Raw genomic sequence first — 15,393 nt, 5'->3', positions numbered from 1 at the left:
ACTTATGACCCCTGTATTTTAAGGAAGAACATTTATTTATTTATGATACATTATTCATTCACTAAGAAAATTGGTGTCCTTAAAGGTTAGATATTTCCTAATTTTTCACTTAAGGCATTAAGATCAATTTCCAAAAGATGAGTTTATATTCCTCTTTTCAGTCAACTTTAGCATGGGTGCCAATAGTTTTGGCCATCACTGTATAACTGAACTGTACTTGAAAAAACTGCAGTTATTTTTTGCAAGGGGATATGTACAGCAAGCATCAAAAGCAAACAGCCCAGACACTGAAACTGGGCATTTATTGCTGTGCGAAGGTGATTCACACATAGTTATGTTTCTTTCTCCTAGTCCTTTATAGGGAAAAGCACTGTATTTGGTAACTTCCATAGACATCCAAAATGGGGTGGGATGATTGTATTGGGAGCACTGAGGTGTCAGACGATACTGTAAAAAAATGGTTACATTTTGGCGCTCACAGTTCAGGTAGGAGGGCCCCTTAGCAGGATTTTGCTTAGGGCCCCATGGAGGTCTGAACCGGCACTGCGCCAGAGTGCCACAACGTCTGTTTGGCACAAGTGAAACTCCAGATTTCAGGGTGTGTCACTGAAATTGTGTCCTCTGAGCTAATAGCACCAATCGAAATTCTGGCGTGCACTGTGATGACAAGCACATTTCAATTGTGACTTTTACTGGTTCAAATGCAACAGACTCTAATGTTTGCTATGAAAACATCAAATTGCTATTGTGAAATAACTGAATATTTTGGATTGGACTGACATTAGCCCATCACAGTTCAAATCACGACAGCAGACATGCACAACTTCAAGTGTAAACATTGATATGGTGGCAAACAAGCCACAATACTCATAGACAGACTCATTGTCTTGACAACCATTAATTTGCAAATGTACATGACCAGGATATAAATTCCCCCTAAAACATCAACTGTGGTTATACGTTCTTTTGTCCCCCACCGTCGACTGCAAGGCAGGGTATAAATGTTTTTGTGTGCAGATCTCAGAGCCTCGGCTGCTTACAGAGACACGTTTTTTTGACGGCCTGCTTATGGGGCGGGCAGCTAGCGGATCGTTAGGAAAGATTAGATGAATGTGATCATTTATGTTTGGGCCTTTTTTGGGCCTGCAATCGCTGATTCAACCTTTAAGGTTAGGGTTAGGGTTACGGTTAAGGTTAGGATTAGGTGCCTTGAAGTCAACGGTGACAGTCAACCGCTGCCTTGAAGTAGACAATGGGGGCCCAAAAGCTTTAAGCTTTATAACATGGAATTCCCATGTTTTTGACTGAGCACACCTAAGCAAGTTGTTCTGCTTCTGATGGTGATGAAAATGAACAGATTCTTAGATAAATATAGCTCTGCCTGCAAGTGAAGTGTCATATCATAATGTGGGATGTTCAAGACAACAGATGGCTGATCTCTCGTGTGTTAGATCTCCACCCACTAAACTATGGCAATGACTACTCAAGAGAGTTTGTGATATTATTAGTGGCAATGATACTTTTTTTTAGCAGCAGTTTTTTGGAGGTGATGGAGGTGGCCAATCCATGTACAAGGATGTTTGAATGCAGAGCATATGATAGCTTGACAACAAGACACCTTGTGTAATACATTCTAAATTCTTTAAACATTTCTATAATACGAGATCAATTTCACATAGACTGCTCCTGTCGCTAAATTACCAAACCCTAAAAATACAACAAAAACTTTGATAGAAAGTGCTTATTCAAAACAATTGACAACTTTTGAACTTTTGTCATGTCAAAAAATTTATTTAATGACTTGCAAAACAGTCATGTAATTGTTCTGGATAAAAGTACTGAAGTTCTTTGACTCATTTGTGTGGTAAGTATTCAAGTATGTGAGTTTGAATAAAATAGCCCTACACATTATCCACTGAGGAGAAGGCTGGAAAAACCGCAAAAAGACAGAGAAAATGCTATAACCTTGCTATGATTATAGTATAAGGAGAACATAATCCTGAAGTACATTCAAACAACTAGTCCAGTCATTGTATTGTTGCATAGCTGTTCCACAATTATAGACATTTTGTGAAGTGGCTTGTTTACGACGGAGTATTAGGGCCACACATAAAAAACAAATATTTTTGCCATGACAACATTAAACTCGAAATTTTGAGTATAAAGTTGAAATATCATGTTAACTTTAATTTTGACGTTCATTTTGACCATCAAAGTTAGTTTGGAGAGAGAACGACCGCTCCAAAGTACCAGCCACTGAATCGGACAGTCAGTCTCATACTCAATCAGTTCGCCGACGACTCAACAAAATGCCTTGTGTAGCATAAATTATTTGGTGAAATTGTACTTCAGAATCAGGTTTAGCAACAACTATACTAACTAGTTTTGAATGTCAAGAATAAAGACGGAATGTCAAAATTAAAGTCGACCTGATTTTTCAAATTTATTCCCGAAATTTCAAGTTTAATCTCGACATGTTGACTCGACATGTCGAGTTTAATTTCGTCATGGCAAAAGTATTTTCTTTCTTCATGTGTGGCCGTAATACTCCTTCATACTTATTTAGAACACATTAGAGATCAATGAAATTAATTTTCCCGCATTTGTACTGCAGCCTTGACCCACAATATTGGTTGAAAAGTACCAAATGCTAAAAATGTTTTTTAAGCAAAGGCATGGCATGGCTGCATTAGTACAACAGCATGTTTTGACATATACAACAAAAAAGAGAGCTCATTCATTTGAACTGGAAATACTTTTTAATGAAGAATGACATTTGCAGATGAGATATTTAAGGACAGTCGTGGTCTGGTTGAAATGTGAAATGGCTGAACAATGGGTTTGCTTCAAAAATGGAGGCAGGCTTTATGGAGTACAGTGAGAGCAGATGTCAGAGTGTGTGTGTGAGAGTAATGAGCATTCAATAGCCTTGCTGAAAATAATTGTGTTTAGTCTATCAACAACACTACAGCCACCATTTTCTATGCCAGATGAGGCGGTATTTCCACACTGTGATTTCAGCTGACTGCCCTGCTGTTAGTTTGTGCAGTGCCTGGCTCATTCTTACAGGCAACAACCTTCTTAGCACTTCATCCAGCTATTACGCACAGACAGACAGCATGAACCACATGGACGAATAATGTTGCTCTTTTCATCTCAGACACCTTGTTCATTTCCAGTCCTCTATGTGTAGCGCTTCTAAGCTATGCCAACGTGTTGTTAAATATCATTTCCCAAAGACAGACAGTGTCTACCCACACTAGAGACAAGTGAATAAATGTTGTACTCTCAAAATAAGTGTAAACAATACTTTGTATGTAAGCAAAACAAAATGTGTTGTACAGTGTTCAAACAAACTAAATTTATGGGGGGAAAATACCATCAAGAATTAACATGTCACTGAGGACAGGCATGCACGTCAATCAATCCTGATCTGTGTTAAGATTTAAGATTTCATAACCAATAATCTATTGTAAAAATGAGAGATGAATATTGTCTGTCCTTTCTGGCCACACCAATTTGCACAGGCTACAGTTTGGTACATACAGTGTGTTGCGCTTGTTATGGTTATGGTTATGGGTTATGGTTATGGGTATGGGTGTGGGAATGGGAATGGGAATGGTTATTTTTATGGTTATGGGTATGGGTATAGGTATGGTTATGGTTATGGGTATGGGTATGGGTATGGGTAGGGTTATACAAAATTTGGCCCTGGCCTACTGCCAACTACTGGACCGACGAAACAACCCCCCACCCCCACCCCACCCCCACCCACACACACACACACACAAGCCCACCGATACCAAAATCCCCCCCTGATTCCCCCCCATAAATAACAGACACACTGTATCATGCTGTAGCAACACTTCATAAACTGAACCCAAACATTTAGAATTGGACCTATAGGTTATTATAAACATAATAACACGGGGGTCCGGGGGGGTCTCTCCGGGATTTTTTTTTTGAAATTCTGGTTGCTAATCACACCATTTTAAAGTGATTTGAGAGGGACAGGATTCAGGGATAGGCTACTAAAGACAGGCTCATCTTCTGTCTGTCTCACGTCATGTTACCCTATGCATTAAACCACATGTCACTGCTTGACTAAATGAAAAATATAGGCTACTGAACATGCATGGAGATCGTCATAGTTGACAGAAATTACGATTTGTGCCAACATGTTGTAGAAACACAACCACAGCCTTTAGGCCTATTTGGTGCAAATCTTCTCCTTTACTTTGGTAATAGTCAGCAATTCACATTAACTGTAGGCTATCACCACAAGTGTATACTAAACGTTTTTGCCCAAGTTTGTGTGCCATCATCACATTTTGCTAAATTAGGCTACCTTCGTTACTAACCTACCAGTTGATACTTTTTACGTGCATCGACTCGCGATTGATTGTGCATCTAATGTAACACTCGGTGGAGAGACTTCCACTTTCCAAGTTTCACTTTCACTGTCGTTGGGAGCTAAAGGGCTACTATATGGGAAATACTTTGAAGTTCCTTTTGAGTCCAAACATGAATAGGTTTTCTTTAACCTGTGCTACACTTTTCCACCAAGTTGTGCGAAAATTGTAGGCTACCCGGAGTTTTTTTTATGTTGACAGACAAACCGCACTACAGTAGCCTACATGGTGCAGTAAATGGAAGCTCTTCGTAGCGCGTGCAACTAACGTCTATAAAAACAATATATTTATGGAAAAAAACTAGACACCTCTGATTGCTGTTTACGGTTAAACTGCGATGATGTGAACACCAGCCAGCGGAGGGCACTTATATAGCCTAGGCTACCATGCATGGACTCGTAGGCTATATTTCCCCACAAACCAAGCGGCTGCTTGGACAAATCCACTTGAGGGGTGGGGCAGGGGGGCGCAATCGTAACACACACTGAACCTGTCATGAAGAGGCCAAAATGATTGACCTGTCACCCCCCAATCCAAATGGATGCAACTGCATTTATAGGCTAAGCCTTGGTCTACATGACGGGCCGCAAATAGGCTAAATAACTTTTTTTTTTTAATCCTGGAGGTCACCGGCCCACGGCTGTACAGATTACCAGTCCGAGCCTGATAGCAGAGATGGTTAAAGTGGAGCTAGTAATCAAGGATCTTTGGTTATAGTACTTGCCAGACGCTTTTGTCCAAAGTAAAATAGAGCAATAACTATACACATTATTATTATAATTAATAATAATAACTAACAATAATTATTATAAATGATGGATGCATTATTAAAGGTGCTCTAAGCAATTTTACGCAGTTTCTCAACTAAAACATTTTTTGTCACATACAGCAAACATCACCTCACCATCCGCTAACTGCCTGTCCCCTGAATACACTGTAAAAAAAAAGCTTGGTCTCGGTGGACAGCCCAGGCTCCAAAAACGGCAACAAAATAGCCTGGTCCAGCCTGAACCACGAAACATAACAAACTGTTCCAGCCAATCACCGACAAGATGCAAGAGTTTCAGTTGTACGGGAGGGAGGGGCAAGCTAGCTCTCTGTTTTGTTTGAATGTCAACAGAAGTGATATTACCAAACATCGCTTAGAGCACTTTTAATAAATTATTTGCAACACTAAATACTTTACTGATGTGACTGGCTTAGCCATTTTAACAACATGAATCAGCTGTGTGGCACACTCTCTAAGATCCTACAGATTTGACGTATTTGTGTTGGAAAGTCACTGTACCCGGTTTGTCAAAGCATCAAACACTAACATTAATTTGCAAAAACACATGTTTAAATGGTGAACTGTCATTATTTACCACAGTAACATATTGTGTACTCTCTCTCTCTTTCTCTCTCTTTCTCTCTCTCTCTCTCACACACACACACACACACACACACACATACACACACACACACACACACAACACACACACACACACATACACACACACACACACACACACACACACACACACACACACACACACACACACAAAATGTGATCCATGACCAGACCAAGGTCACTGCAGATTCATAGTGCTAATGTGACATAATAAAAAACCATGAGCCATTACAGTAAATAATTAGCAATAACCAATTACAACTTATTGATTTCCTGACAGGCACAGCCTGTTTGTAAATTTGGCCCAATTATGGTCTCTCACAGCAAGGAGTCCTCCACCCCTTGAGGTCAGATGTAATGACCATCCTAGAACACCTGCCTGGAGGTTGTACTTATGAATGATGCAACAACAACATATTGCTATGCACTATTGATTCAAACACAATGCTGATGTGAATTATTCTAGATAACAACCCGATTATGTATGAGGCAGAGTGTGACTGTATGTGTTTCCCAAGTCATATCTGCCCATACTTGAAAACACTTGATTTATGGCTAATGTAAAATGGTTAAAGTGATAGCAAGGCAGAGGTTAATTCTAATGAATGAATAAATGAAGAGCTAATTGACTTCATTATGATGTACAGTATGGACTGAAGAGGATGACAGTGGTGAGCTAAGTGCAATGCAGCTTATCTTCTTACACGAGGCCTTTACTTTTCTCCTCCTGCCATACTTGTTGTTGCACAGAGAAAATGTGCTTTCAGAGGAGTGAAATCAAATCAAGTCAAATTGCGGACTTGAATGCAAGATGGCTGACTCCAAGCTGGCAAGATTCCTTCTTTCAGTGAAGCAGAAGTATCTTGTGAGAGGGAGCGCAGTGGATTTAATTCTCTGTCATTCTCATCACTATCACAACTGGCACTTTGTCATTCATCTGGATATGAGAATTACTCTATTCATCTGGTGCTATTGGTATCTATCAGTCTTGGAGTAATTATTCTTGAGACTCCATCACGCTGACAGGACGGCTGTTGGTGCTCCCCCCTCTGATAGCGTGTACAAAAGTCACTAATCCCTTTCACTTTGGAGGGTGGCGCTGAGAGGAGGATTACTCAAACAATGCCAGGCAGCGAGAGCTCAAACGACCGGGCAGAGTGGCATGGGTTGGGCATCTTTCCAGACGCGCTCTGGAGACACGACAATTGAGAGACAATGCCACACCTGGTCTTCTTGGCAGAACGCTGCGAAAGAAAATTATACATTCTACCTACACACTGGCCTGAAGGAAGGGAAACGTGATCAGACCAATACTTGGTATATACCTGGTAAACAATCAGGCTAATGACAAGTTGCATTGAAAGTAGTATTACATGTATTTTTTCACGTTTTAGAGTGTCATGTGATTTGCCTAAGTACCTGCTGTTACTGTCAAATAGCTTGCTGCCCTTGGTAAGATTAGGCTATCTCTCTTTGCACATGAATGACCGGCTCTTCAAGGCTCATACCTACGCACCGTCCCCCATCTTTCATGTGACAGGCTCGACAAACATGATTTCAACAGAATTCCCTTCCCTACTGGCCACCTGACACCTGAAAGCAAAATTCCCAGAATACACACTTCTAAGACCACACAGAGAACTGGTGTGTCTCCAACACTTATCATTGTTTCTAGATCCACTGAACAAAAAGATAGATAGATAGATAGATAGATAGATAGATAGATTAATAGATATAGATACTTTATTGATCCCCAGGGGAAATTCAAGAAAAAAATATGTCTTCATGAGTTGAAGTAAAATATCTAGAACTTCTATGGAGAAAGGGTTTATTTGTTGACAAATTTGGAAAAATCAGTGTTAGTGAGCATCTCATCGCTTTCACATTCAGAACTTAATGGGCAACAACAACTATGGTGGGTGTTCCTGCAGTCAGCATTGCAGTTGCATACTCCCTCAAAACCATGGGTGGATTATGACAGATGTATTAAGTGCCCCCCACTTATTGTCATATATGTGGGAGGGGGGGTTTGGGGGTCCTCCCCCAGAACATTTTTAATTTGTTTGCTGTGCTTTCCTGTTTTCTGGTGCATTTGGGGATGGCCAATACTAAATTCAATCAGATTCATAGCCTACATCCTGATTTGTTGATATTGAGGAATGATTCCATGCAAAGTCTTGGGCTTCAGGGCCCCCTGACCCCTTGGGCCCCTGGGCCTGGGCCCGGTAGGCCTGTGCAGTAATCCATCCCTGCTCAAAACTTGCTGTGCGATAAAACTGCACATTTTATTGTGGCCTTACATTTGTGCAATAATTATGCATTTTGAACCAGCATTTCTTTATATTTCTTGCTCACTGACACAGATTTAAACACATTTGTGAACATAATTTGAGGGAGCTAAGCCTTTTGTATGCATTAAAGAAGTGTTATATATGTTTGCTTTTGTTTATGTAAAGTACATCTGTGTATGAAATGCACTACATAAATAAACTTGAAATCAACTTGACTTGATTTGACTTTTATGTCAGCTCATGAAAAATGGGAGTGAAAACAAAAATGTGTTGTTTGACTGAAAATGTTTCTTCAGTAGTCACACGTCATAAATAAAAAAAAACAGCAAATTTAGAAGCGAGTGGTGAGAGTGGTGTTCAATAAAAACTATGCAATTCTCCAAAAGACAGTCACACATTTGGTTAACTATTGCATTTAGACATACTGTACACCTAGTCAAACAATCTGATTTAGCTCTGTCACTGTACTTTTTGCATCACCACATACAGTATGTACATGGCTTGTGCCAACAAATCAAGCACTAGGTGTAGACACATTATAACAATAATAAGCTTGGGATCACAATCGGATTCACTAAATTGTGAGCTGCAAATTGTAAACCCAGAAAGTTACTTTGGGCAAACTTAGTAAAACTTATGGCCATGGCATATAACCTCACACTTTGCCTTGAAAATGGGGGTAACACTTTGTTGTCAAGTACAAGTGCATCCTTACTATTTCGGGTAGGTTGGATACGGGATTACAAATGAATAAATACATGTACAATACTTTTAATCATAGATGGAAACATTTCTCATATGCCTTTGAACATCAGACACATGTAAAATATGTCATACACAGATACCCGCTGTGCCACACAAACTCTGCCATCTGAAATTGTGCCATGTAGCATGAACTGATGCTGTATGTGTAAAAAGTGGTCTGATATTCTTGTTTGCGTGTGCCTGTGTGTGTGTGTGTGTGTGTGTGTGTGTGTGTGTGTGTGTGTGTGTGTGTGTGTGTGCATGTGTGTGGTGGGGATTTGGTGGACTGATAGGCCAGGGCAATTGAAAATGTTGAAAATGTTCCATATCTCAAGGTATCAAAAGTATCAAGGTAATGCACCAAACAACTGCCAATCCATAGATAAGACTCAGCTTTTTCTTATCACACTAGAGCATTATTAATGGTTGGACTGTGAAAAGATGAACAACAGTTATACTTTTAAATTATCAACCATGAAAGTTTGGCTGAATGGCAGTGCATCGGACATTGGGTGGCTGATGACTATGACCTACCACAGAACAAAAGCATATCAACTGACATACTCCAAACCAAATTCCTTGGCAGACATATTGTGATTAAATGCAGCAAAAGTAAAATTGCCTCCACCCTTTTTCTCATGACCGGAGAAATCCAATTGAAAATAAAGGCTGTTAAAGAAAAGTAAAATTGTTTAATTTTAAGGCACGAAACAATCTCACTAATTAAACAGAGCCTCATCAAGCCTAGGAGACTGAACGGCCAAAATCTGCAGCTTATCTTCAGGCTCAAAGCATTAGTTACATCTCTAATCAGGAAAGAGCACTTTTAATGGACCAACACTACAACATCAGGGGGCACATGCACATCCACTTTAATTAGAGGAGCAACAATTAATCAATTACTGATTTGTTGACAGCGAAGGTAATTAATCAGACTTTGCCAAATTTAATTTCCACATTTTAGTTAGGCTACTACTTTTAAAAAAACACACTTTGAGGCTTTTGATATTTCACAAAAGCTGTAGACGAGGTTCACTCGGGGGAATACAAAAATAAATAAATGTAATTTGGAGTCCTGGGCTGAAGGGCAGCACCTAGCCATTTAGCATTTAATAACTACAGAGCAAAGAGCCCATGCACCTATTCCATTCACAAAATGTCCATAGGTCTTTTCTATGGCAGTAATGGCTTTTAAGCAGGTAGACCTTTCAGGTCTTTTGTGTGGCATTGGGAGAGAAAAAATTGCTTTCAACATAACATAAATCAATATAAAATGTTTCAGGTACAATGTTCAAGACACAATGTTCTAGTTCCAAGTTTGACCCTGACTATGTTTGCAATTTAATGTCAAGAGGTAGCATGACATTGCTGTGGGAGTAACTACTCAATGACATCTCTGTAGAAATGTCACAGCTGACCCTTCTCTTTGTATAACAGGTTTATTGAATGGTGTCTGGTTGCTTTCATTTGAAGCTACTTAATTACATTGCTACATACAGGGCCTCCACAGCCCTGCTTATATGAGTCCTTGCCCTAACCTTGACATTCAACTATGGATGAGCAAAGATGCACATTATCTGCTGACTAAGGACAACGTGAGCCCCATTTCAATCACAGATACTGTCAGCCCACCAACATCAAACACCAACATACTTAACAGCAATGAAATTCTTGTAGGTGAGGAAGCAAAATGATATGTCCTTGAAAAGTGCATATCTAAATGAATGGACAAACAATTAATTAAATACATATTCCCCTGACATCCACATCTTTTTATAATATGCAACATAATATATTTTTAATAAATGTTTCGCTGAGCTGTATATAACAGACACTCAGACACAAAGAGGTCATGCCTACTAACTTTAACAACATTTTTCTCTTGCTGCTTTGGCATGGAAAAGGAGGAATTTGATAGTAACAGGTTAAGTAAGGGATAATGGACGAGGTTGTAAAACGGCCCCGACGCGAAGCGGAGGGCCGTTTAAACCTCGTAGTGCATTAACTTCTGTGAACAGACCACCGTGGAGTCCATTATCCCGCTTATTCCACTGTTGCCACTTGCGTTGTGTTCATTTACTGTTACAATTTAAACGTTTTAATCGCTAAAACTGTCTTGTTTGTAGAACTAATTTCTTCCGACACATATCAACTAATTTCTCAACTCACAGGACAAACCAAAGATTCTAGAACAGAGCTAGAATCTTTGGGACAAACTGCCGTTACTAGTTCTAAATGGATGGTTGCTACGGCCAAAGGCCAGTTGTTAGTTCTATCTCTCCCTTTGTCAAGCGGGCGTATCCCAAGATTCTGATGAACTTTAGCTTTGAAACATCGCTTTTACTTAGCCTGCTGTCATCCATCTAGCTAAAAGCCACCTCCATCATATGCTACAATGTTGCAATGTTCTGAATGTCTGCATTTTACAGCTAGGATGCAACGTGACAGTTCATTTAAACTTCACAACGAGTTCGGCGAATTAATATACAAGTGTGATACGGCCAAAAAAATGCTACACTAGATACAGTGGTGTTAACACATTTCTGAATGGGTAGGCTATCTAGCTTAATGTGAGGGAAAACAAGAAGCGGCAAGATCCCATGAATGAAGTTAGAAAATAAGCATGTGTGTAAATAAGTAAGAAGAATTTATTCATATCCTGCATTTTTCATGCACAAAGTCCAACACAAAGCACTTTACACACACCAATGCAGTCATAACAAACAATTAAAAAAATACTTTAGTTAAATGATTACTTAAATTTTGACCATTTGAATTACCCCTCTGTGGCTTACATTCCCTGTGGAGGATAATCATCTCCTGGACAACTGTCAAGTCAGCAGTCTTGGACAGGTACACTTTGTTATGTGTTGTATGCATAGAAATTTACTCAAACTCAAAATTAAACATTCTAATATTCTGAGATACATTATTTTTTAAGCTGTAGGCTGTACAAATAGGAATTAACATAGAAAATAATCAACTTCAAACAGCAGAACTCTGATGCATTTTCAATGGTGTGTCCTCAAGATAAGCAGTTAATGAACAAACAGCTAAAGACCTGACAGGAGAGATGGGGTTTAGAGTTCATCTGTACTGCTGAAAGATAAGGGGTGTCAGTCAGCGTGATCGACTCATGAGAATACAGGTCCATCCATTGTGGAGGGCCGACCCGACTCTCAATAGACTCTCATTTATCAACCTCAGCATTCACCATGGCAATTATCTAGAGAAGAATCCAGCCATGAATGCAGAGTGAGGGCTCTCTTGCTAGCCCCCAAAACCCTCATAAACGCAAAACCCTTAGAGCTTTTTAAAAAAAAAATTTTTAAGGTGGCCATGCTCTCCTTAACTATACGGGCAAATATCTTTCTATTCCCTGTTATTTGAAAGATGCTTAACTGTCCTCCACTAATGGTGGTGTTGTAGAGATTTAGCCTGAGGACATATTAGCAAACAAGATGGAAGTAGCCCACCTAGTGATGGGGAAGAGACCCAAGCGGTGCACTATAATGTGCCTGTAACTGCTTCAGTAACTGCTTGTCTTTAATCACTACAATCGTTCAGAATATTGCTTTAGGACATGTTCTGTTCGATGTATCTTGAGTAAATTAACACTAGTTCATTGAGATAAAGACGTGAAAGGAAAAGACAGTCCACTTTCCGTGTTTAATTAGCTCATGAAAAGAATGGAGACCTTAATAGTATACCATATGTAAAAGATTAAAAAAAAAAAAAAAATCCAGGTAGCCGTGACTGAGGGTGAAATCATTGATTGTAGCTGAGAGAAGCGCTATCATCAATAGCTAACTTTTCAATACATCACAAAACTTAAAGTATAAAAATTCAAGAAAGAAATTGCATACATATTGCAAGAGCATTGATATTGGTTAGAGCACAGAAAATAGTCAGTGGCTCTTCAGGACATCAGTATGAGAAATCATAGAGGAATATTTTGCATTTGCCTTGAAGTCCTATGAATTTAAACAGAGTGCTTAACACTGTCTAGGGCAGCAGCTTAAGATGACTGCTCAAAATCTCAGCCCTCATAGATATGATGGCGAACATAGACAGCACTGCTTAGTCTCCTCAGCAGGGACATAAACATATCACATAAAACAGACAAAAGTGCAGGTAAACATGCAACGTTTACTTAGTGTCTGTGTGTAAAAAGAGAAACTGTGCTTTTGTTCCCATAATATAATATGATATGATATAATATAATACAGTATAATATAATATATTTTACAGTATAATATAATATATGGTTAATATATAATATATATTAACCATACCCATTATGTAGACATAATAAGAATAGCATAATTTTTACTAAATATATTGTTAGTATATAACATTTGTAACGTGTCAAATGTGAATATGCTCAGAAACCAAAAATGAATCCTTATGAAATCAGTCTTCTGTGACAGCTGGAGAGGCACATATTTATGGTATCTGCATTTATTTCAATAACACAATGGCTTTTTCGAAAGCCTACAAATGGTATACTGTGTCATTCACATAACAGACAGGTGGCATTATATTATGAATATCAATGTGTACTCCTTGTATGATAGCACCATGGGGCTGCCAGTCAGTTCAGCAGCATGCCAGGCACTGAACTGCATGTTGTTCAATTAGCCTCAAGCAAAACTCAGACACGTACCAGACAGAACCAAAAATAGCCAGGAAACAGAAGCATGACGCAGATGAATTTGTCAGTAATATATGTGATTTATGTCTACTGTGCACACAAAGACTCATCTTGTGTAAATCCTTCCAAAATGAAGGTAGCATTGAATGGATTGACACTACTAGAATTGGACAAGACATGGAGCAGAATTCATCTTGTTTACAAAAAATGCTTGAATTGAGCTTGTGTTTACAATTGTGTCATAAGCTACAAATGCAATCATCCATTTAGCAAAGATACAGGTTCTCCAGGAACTCAACCTGTAGTTAACAAAGATAATAATTATTTGAAAAGACACATTTGCATGCACGCAACAGAGGGCTATGTCCAAACTGCAAAGAGAGTTGCACCAATCCTGCAGACATATTTTTTTCTAGTATATGGCTGTCAACATATGCAGCAACTCAAAGGTTCTCACAATGATGTGGACCTACAAGAGCTTATTCAATTTATTAAGAATTTGTCCATAGGCTGTTTGTTTGCCTAAATTCCAATTTCAGCCTGAACTCTAGATGTCATACTGTAACATAAACAAACCGTCCCATAGGGATAACTGCTAGTGTATTTGAGCAGAAGTAGCAACAAGGCAAACAGTCCATGCAAATTATATTTGGACATCAGAAACATTGGCCAGTCAGTCACCCAAGTCTATAGTGATGCAGAGCTCTGGCAGCTTGATTCACATCTTCATCATGGCTATGGGGTATTGCTATATGTGTCTTAGACCTACTTGAGACATTTAATTAATTAATTAAACTAAAGATACTGTTACATTAAGGTATTTTATATCGTCGGTGAGAGGGATGACCAGATTTTTAGTTTGAGCACCTGAGATGGCTCAAGTACAGTATATGGCCAGCTGAGACAGACCTAAATGTTTCCTAAATGTTCGACCACCTCAAGGCAAACTATGTAATTACATAACACATCAAACCACATTTGTTTAGACAAAGCACATCAAATCACATTTGCTAAGATGTTATTAAAGTTATGCTTTCAGCTGAGGGCGTTCATTTTCACTCACACACAGTGAACAAAACAGTTTAACAATTTATTAAAGCCATATATTTTCATATGCATGTTGAAAGAACTTAATTTTGTTTTGCTTTTTTTCGCCTCAGAATAATGGTTTCAAACCTGTTAAGAAGCCCTACTGACTAACAAAAAGTTGAATGGAGCATTTGACATTGCTGATACACATTTGGAATGCCTGATATTGTTCTTTGTAATGTTGTTGTTGTCGTGGGAAGTAGCATGACCCTATTTGATGATTGTAAACAAATTGGATACCCCTTTAGCACCACGGGTGTCCTCAGAATGTTAAAAGGAAATTCCAGAGGAAATTCCATCATGTTACTTTAATGTGTAAACTGGGTTGGATGGAAAAAGATATTAGTGACATCAACACCTTTCTTTGGTCATTTGCAGTTCAGTTTGCAGTTTGCAGTTCAGTTTGCTCACTCATTCCCATGCACAAACCCTTTACAAATTAAAAGGAGTGGAGTTTACATTGTTCATTATGTTGTCCTGCAGATGAGAGGTACAGTAATGTATTGTATTTAATATCTAACAAAGGAAAAGTTACACCTCCACATCTCAGTATCTTTCTGTGGAAGCGATGAACCAGAATAAAACCCTGACTACTGGGTTCCTTGTGTGAGGCGGTGAACCCTGGAGAAAGAACTGAAACATCAGTTCTATAAATAAAGCCACCAGATAACACTGAAACTCCAACTTAATGAATTAAATTGTTTTTGCACTGCTGGGTGAAATGGGCCCTCTCTGGCTCTTTAAATCAGGGTCTTTCTACTGTACATAGCATGCAATTTCATCATTAATGTGCACAGACCTGTCAAAAATAAA

This window comes from Alosa pseudoharengus, unplaced genomic scaffold, assembly GCF_046254945.1.
Source record: "Alosa pseudoharengus isolate Yale_2024_CS ecotype anadromous, Long Island Sound unplaced genomic scaffold, YU_APseudo_1.1 YU_APseudo_1.1_scf_10, whole genome shotgun sequence".
Taxonomy (NCBI): Eukaryota; Metazoa; Chordata; class Actinopteri; order Clupeiformes; family Clupeidae; genus Alosa; species Alosa pseudoharengus.
Note: the sequence above shows the minus strand (reverse complement) of the source record.